Source organism: Belonocnema kinseyi, chromosome 6 (genome assembly GCF_010883055.1).
Source record: "Belonocnema kinseyi isolate 2016_QV_RU_SX_M_011 chromosome 6, B_treatae_v1, whole genome shotgun sequence".
Lineage (NCBI taxonomy): Eukaryota > Metazoa > Arthropoda > Insecta > Hymenoptera > Cynipidae > Belonocnema > Belonocnema kinseyi.
Genome location: NC_046662.1, coordinates 39,413,071 through 39,418,948, shown reverse-complemented (window position 1 = coordinate 39,418,948; position 5,878 = coordinate 39,413,071). Strand labels below are relative to the sequence as shown.

General features: G+C 37.1%; 1 pseudogene; it reads left to right on the top strand.

Annotated features, from left to right (window-relative positions):
* Positions 1–1,057: 1,057 nt before the first annotated feature.
* Positions 1,058–5,878, top strand: part of LOC117175342 — a 27,185-nt pseudogene continuing 22,364 nt past the window's right edge.

The following is a 5,878-nucleotide window of genomic DNA, read 5'->3' as shown; positions in this document are numbered from 1 at the left end:
CAGGCATTTTTAGGTCACTGACTATGATGATTTTCGAAGGTTTTTTAGTTTAGGTAGCGTTCTGACAAATCGAAACCTAATTCTGGCTGTGTTTTTTAAAACTACAAGTATTCACAAGTATTAAAAAAAAAGGTTCAAATCGGATAACAATTAACACTGTAAATAAGTTATCTACACTTGAATTGAGAATCGGCCACTGTGCGGCACTGGGACTAGCGTCTTGCTGCATAGGTCTTGCCATCAAAAGCTGGATTTGCACTAAACACCGAGAATACTGGGAGCAGGTCCAGGGTTGCTGACAGGCGAATTCCATCCTGGGCTATATGTCCAGAATATAGAACTAATATATGAATATAGAACTAATATATGCACAAAATGGTGTATAACCTCTCTACAGAATGCAAGAGATGTGGCAGGGATGATAAAACATCCTTGCATATGCTATGCCAGTGCCCGGCGATGACTAGGCTCAGGCATCAAACCCTTGTGTCTCACTTCATGGAACCTGAGAAAGCTGAAATGCTGTCGGTAATTGACTTAATAGGCTTCTTCAAGAGGTCCGGGGTCAACTACTGACAGCGATATTTAAGAGTGTGGCAGAATAGGCAAAATAGCTTGAGTGCCAGGGGAGCTCCAAAGGGGGCCCCCTACCCGAGATATAACTAACTAACTAACTGGACAGTAACGTAAATTAATATTAAAATGATGGAATCTCGTGCATCAATACAATGTAACTTTTTGTAATTAATATACAATTAGTGAAAAGCAGCAAAGTTTTTAAGAACCTAACCCCATTACTCAGAAGAAAATGCTCAATCTAAATGTTAACGAATATACAAATAAAAATAATAATATAAGCTGCCTATTACTTCTTTCGTTTGCAAAACATAACTACAATAATCAATTGAATTTATATTTAAGATAGCTTCACATTTTATGACATGGATATTCCCAAGGGGTCCAAAAATAGTTTTAAAACAAATTTCTTTTACTCTAGCCTACGCTCTGTCTAATGTGCGATATATGCTCTATTAATACTATTTTCTAAATGAACAGAATGACTAGATTATTTATACACATCAGTGCTGTCGTGATGTCTCTATTCTGTTCTGGAATGGCCAATTTTGATTCATCAACTGATGATGTTCGTGATTTGATTAACTTGCTGCCAGGGGAAGATCTCGTAATTAACACCGTCCATGATTATCTTCAAGAACAGGAAAAGCGATTAAGCATTCTTAGGAAGTAAGTCACCCAAATTCAATTTTCGATCACAACTTTTATTTACAATTTTTTTATTTTATTATTTACACAACAATTGTGCTATAAGGTAAACGTCCCAGTAATCGTGACGCTCATTTTCTGGCTTTTTATGTAATTTTAATTAATTTTAATTCTCCTTTGCAATAAAACATGCTGAAAATAAATGGATACTACCATTAAATATTAACTTTAGCATCATCTTTTCACCATATATTGAAATTGCAACCAAGTTTTAAGAATGTTGCGACCATCACTATTACTCTTCATAGATCAAGAGTTAGGACTCTCCAAAAAAATATAATTTTTTTGCTATTTTGAGCGATTGCTAGCCAAAAAAGTTTTATCTTAACTGCTTTCTTCGTACATGTTCTACAGACAAACGTTAGGTAAACAAATTATATAGGAGTAAATTCTGCACAAAATAAAAAAATAAACGTTTTAGCTCATTTAGTTCACGAATTATTACCGTGAAACTTTTACCCTTCCTATTCAGAAGGCTATGTATATACTAGAAAATGTACTGCGACGAGATTGTGGATGCGCATGGCATTAGTTATTTCTCTAGATGGTTAAAATCCACTTTACTTGTCTGTGACGTCAAAAATTGAGAAAACACCAGCTTAGATTCTTCTGACGAGCGTGTAAGTTGCAAGTTCCGGCGTAGGTATTGGGGGAATTAAATTTAGTTTTGCAAACGGTGACCAAATAATTATAAATAAAATTATTTTATTAGTTATTATTCTATATATTTCTGTATATTGTAATACTTACTCATGGGGGTTTTGACAACGATTAATGATAACAAAGTGTTGATGGTTTCATTTCCGTTCATAATTCATTAAAAAACAAGTATAGTATATTCTGACACCGATTTCACATTCTTTCTCGCTTACCACTCATTAGACGTTCTATACTTTGCATTATATCGTCTTTTAATTTTCCTGTGACAATTACCATATAAGATTTCAAGCTGCCTTAGCTAATTCGGGCGGTGTGCCATGTAGATCGTCTTTTTCGTTACTATTCGCATTCATTTAAGTTGATTTAAAGTAGTGCACTAACACTGGCTCTGTCACCTTCCGACATACACTAAGCTAGGTGAGGCACGGATGGGCAATCTCAATTCTTCTTGTTCATAAACACTGCAGGAGAGCAGTTAATAAGCCCGTCTGCAGACTAAATCTCCTAGCTGTTAATGCGGGACCTATTTGCCCAGGGCTATAAACGTAAAAAGTGGCGTTTAGTTAACTGAAGAAATGGTCCGACATTTGAAATTATATGTTGAGTACGAAGTTGTGCACGAGAGAGTTGTAAGTAGGAATCTTAAAGATTCCTATACCAAAAAGTAATTTTCCGATAAGTAAATCGGTTATTGACAAAAATTTCAAAAGAAATGAAGTTATGTAACTTGCTGTATAAACGAGAAAAGGTTTAGATAAGTATGATGGAAAAAATTTATTCTCAATAAGAGAAGATTCTAGGTTCCTTGTTTATTTTATGTAATTTGGGTGAGCCTATGAATCATGATCAATTTCCTTTGTAGAAAAGTCCAAAAAATAGCAGTCTTCTCTCTGAATCGAGTTTTTTCTCTTGAAGTTTGTAGCCAGATTATAGTGGTTGGCACGCAGTCAGCAGAAAATAATATTTAATCTTCTGTCTAGTTTAGATTTGTCAAACCAAGGTTTGCTAACCTTGATTGAATTGAAAAAGTTTTTAAAATAATATAAGCCGATCCGTACAGAATCAGAAACCCTTCGCCAAAGCTCCAAAGCATTGTTTAGATGCTGAGCAAGAACCACAGACATGACATCGGTCTGCTAAATACACAAGAAAACCTGTATACGAGCCATTGATTTATTAATTCCAAGAACTTCTGGCTCACGCATTTACACAAACGTGTGCCAGTGTGTTGCAGACGTGTCTCAGTGTGTGGCACGGTCAACAATGGGTCGCCACCAGTTTACAATAGACTGTTCACGTGTCCACAGACTGATTTAATCACAAGGTCAGTGCGCGGCAACCCCTGAAACTGCTCTTATATTGGAGCTATTGTGTATTTCAAATAACTCAATTCTTTTTAGGGCATGAAAGATTCCTACTTTACCCGTATGAAGAAAAAATGTCGGTAAGACAGGCTTCAAATTTTTCAAATCTTTTTTCATAACACCGTTTCAAGAAATGGAATAATGTCGTGTATACAAATTTTATGAATAATGATAATTTATGGTCAAAATTTTCAATATTGATCAGAACTTTCAAACAATTTCAAAATGTTCAACAATTTCCAACCATTTTAAAGACTGGAAGTTTTTTAAATTTGGTGAACGCTTGCATAATAGATCATGTTTCTTAGCACAAAGTTGTCACTTATTGGATTCTCTATCGAAAGAAGGACTCAAATTTACTTTTTTTCCTAGGGCAGAAAGTAGATAACCTAGCGGAAGCTATTGGCCACTTTTGATGCGCTACAGGGCGTCAAAAGTCGAACTTTCTGACGGGATCTTGTTGGGGTTTCCATTTTCAACAAAGTTGGTCTTGAAATGCCCTTTAAGATCATCATCAAGGGAAAATTAAAGCTCATGATTGATTGTACCTTGTTGAAGCAAATAACTTCCATTGATATGAATTTGTTTCAAAAGCTGCTGCTCTCAGAGGTGTTCGGAGGTTGTTTAAGTTTTAATGACCTTAGAGTGACCTTCAAGATCAAATTGAACCTATGACCTTAATCCACATTTAAACGTAAAATTTCCCGTTCAATGGATTTCCAATCTCAAAAAGGGGGGTTTTTATTTATTTTCAAGCTGACCTTTTGGACACGTTGATAATATTGTGATAAGATTTTTCTGCCCGTTGAAAAATCTCATTACAGTTATTTTAATTTAAAATGGGCCTACCTCGACTCAGTCCTGGGTGAGATGGTTTACCCCTTTGCCTAAACTAAGCTGAAAAAAGAGAAAAAAAGCTTAAACTTTTAAAGATAGGCCCAAGTGGCTATCTTGGCAAAAGGCCTGAGATAGAACATGAAAAAAATGTTATATCTGAAAATTAAACAAACGCATCCTAACTTTGTCCGCTGATCCTAAAAATTAAAGTTTTCAAGGGGACTGGGTCATTCCTAACCTAAAAGCATTTTTAAGTACTCGAACACATCATGTAATGTCAATGGGAACAAACTTTATTTGAAAACGTATATCCCGGTACAATTAGAAGAACTTAATATCCCTGCATTTATACAAGGCGTTATCTAACGTAACAGTCATGGAAACGTGATTCGACTAAACAAGATACCGACGCCATCTCAACAAACAATTTTGAAAGCGAATTAGAATAAAAAATACCGGAAACCAATGATTTATGAATTTAAAAGGAGAACAAAAAAGAGGAAGAACCACAATCTTACCAGCTTTAAATGAATCGCGATCAGTTCCCTCAAAATGCCGACTAAAAATTAATACTAACTACGAGGCGCGACGCGACACAATAAGATCGTATTTCTGGCAACAAAATGAGATTCGGCAACAAAATTTCCACTACCAAGCACGACAAAGATATGTATAATTTTTACCCATAAATCACCAAGAAAAATAGAGAAGACACAATGACATTTAATCATCCTAACCAAGGAAATATAAAACAAAGAAAACCCAAACACTCCGCGGCACTCAGAAGGCTGGCCGAGCGTTTTGGCGGTACATTTTATTTCTAATACGCTAGTAATAGACCGCCAAAACCCTCCGCCAGAATACAAAATTGGCTTACCCCTTGATCAAACTATTCTCTCCGGATCATTCCGGATCTATTTTCCATTATTAATACTCGGTAGTTACTTAGTATGATACAAATTTTTCCTTCGTCCTCGCCACGAGATTGCTTTATGGAAGTCCGGAACAAGAGTGTCGTAGCGCGCTTAATCTAATGGGCAAGCTCGCTTGGTAGTCTCTCGCTGTTGCGCCAATCAAAACGCAGCACCGCTTGGTTTGACGTCTTTCACCAATCGTTGACTCCATTATCCACGGCGACCACCAATGGAATGCTAGACGATAGCGCCCTCTGCCATTTCCGGGGATCCCCGTATGTAGATTTCTGAAAGGTGGCCATTTCGTTTGCGGTTCCCGTTTTATCGTGATTTGAGTGGTTCCACAGTCCATATGGCGATTTGCATGCGAAGTTCATGGGCCAGAAAGAGACAACTGATTTTCTCTAGCAACCCGTCTCTTTCTAATTCCCGGTACTATTCTTTTTCCTTTGGTTTGGTCCGTCGGTGGGATAGAGTAGGATAGACTGTTTACGCCGCTCTTCTTTCTCTTTCCATCCTGCGGATGGGATCGCCTCGTGGATAACGACTTGTAGTTGTTTTAGTGTTTACATCATCAGGCCCCCCCCCCCCCTGAGAGTTTCTCTCGCTCGAAGTCATCGGAGTTCGACATTAAATATTTACATATAAAAAGGAGACAAAAGAAAAGAATATAAATAAAAGATTGGCAAGAGTGCCCCTGTGGAGTGTGACTCACGTTCCGAACTCGCAAGTGAAGCGAAGGAGGTGAATGGTACCGGCAAGGTGAGGGAGGTTATGTCCCCTCTCATTTAAATGTGACAAGTAAAATTTACCCTGTCA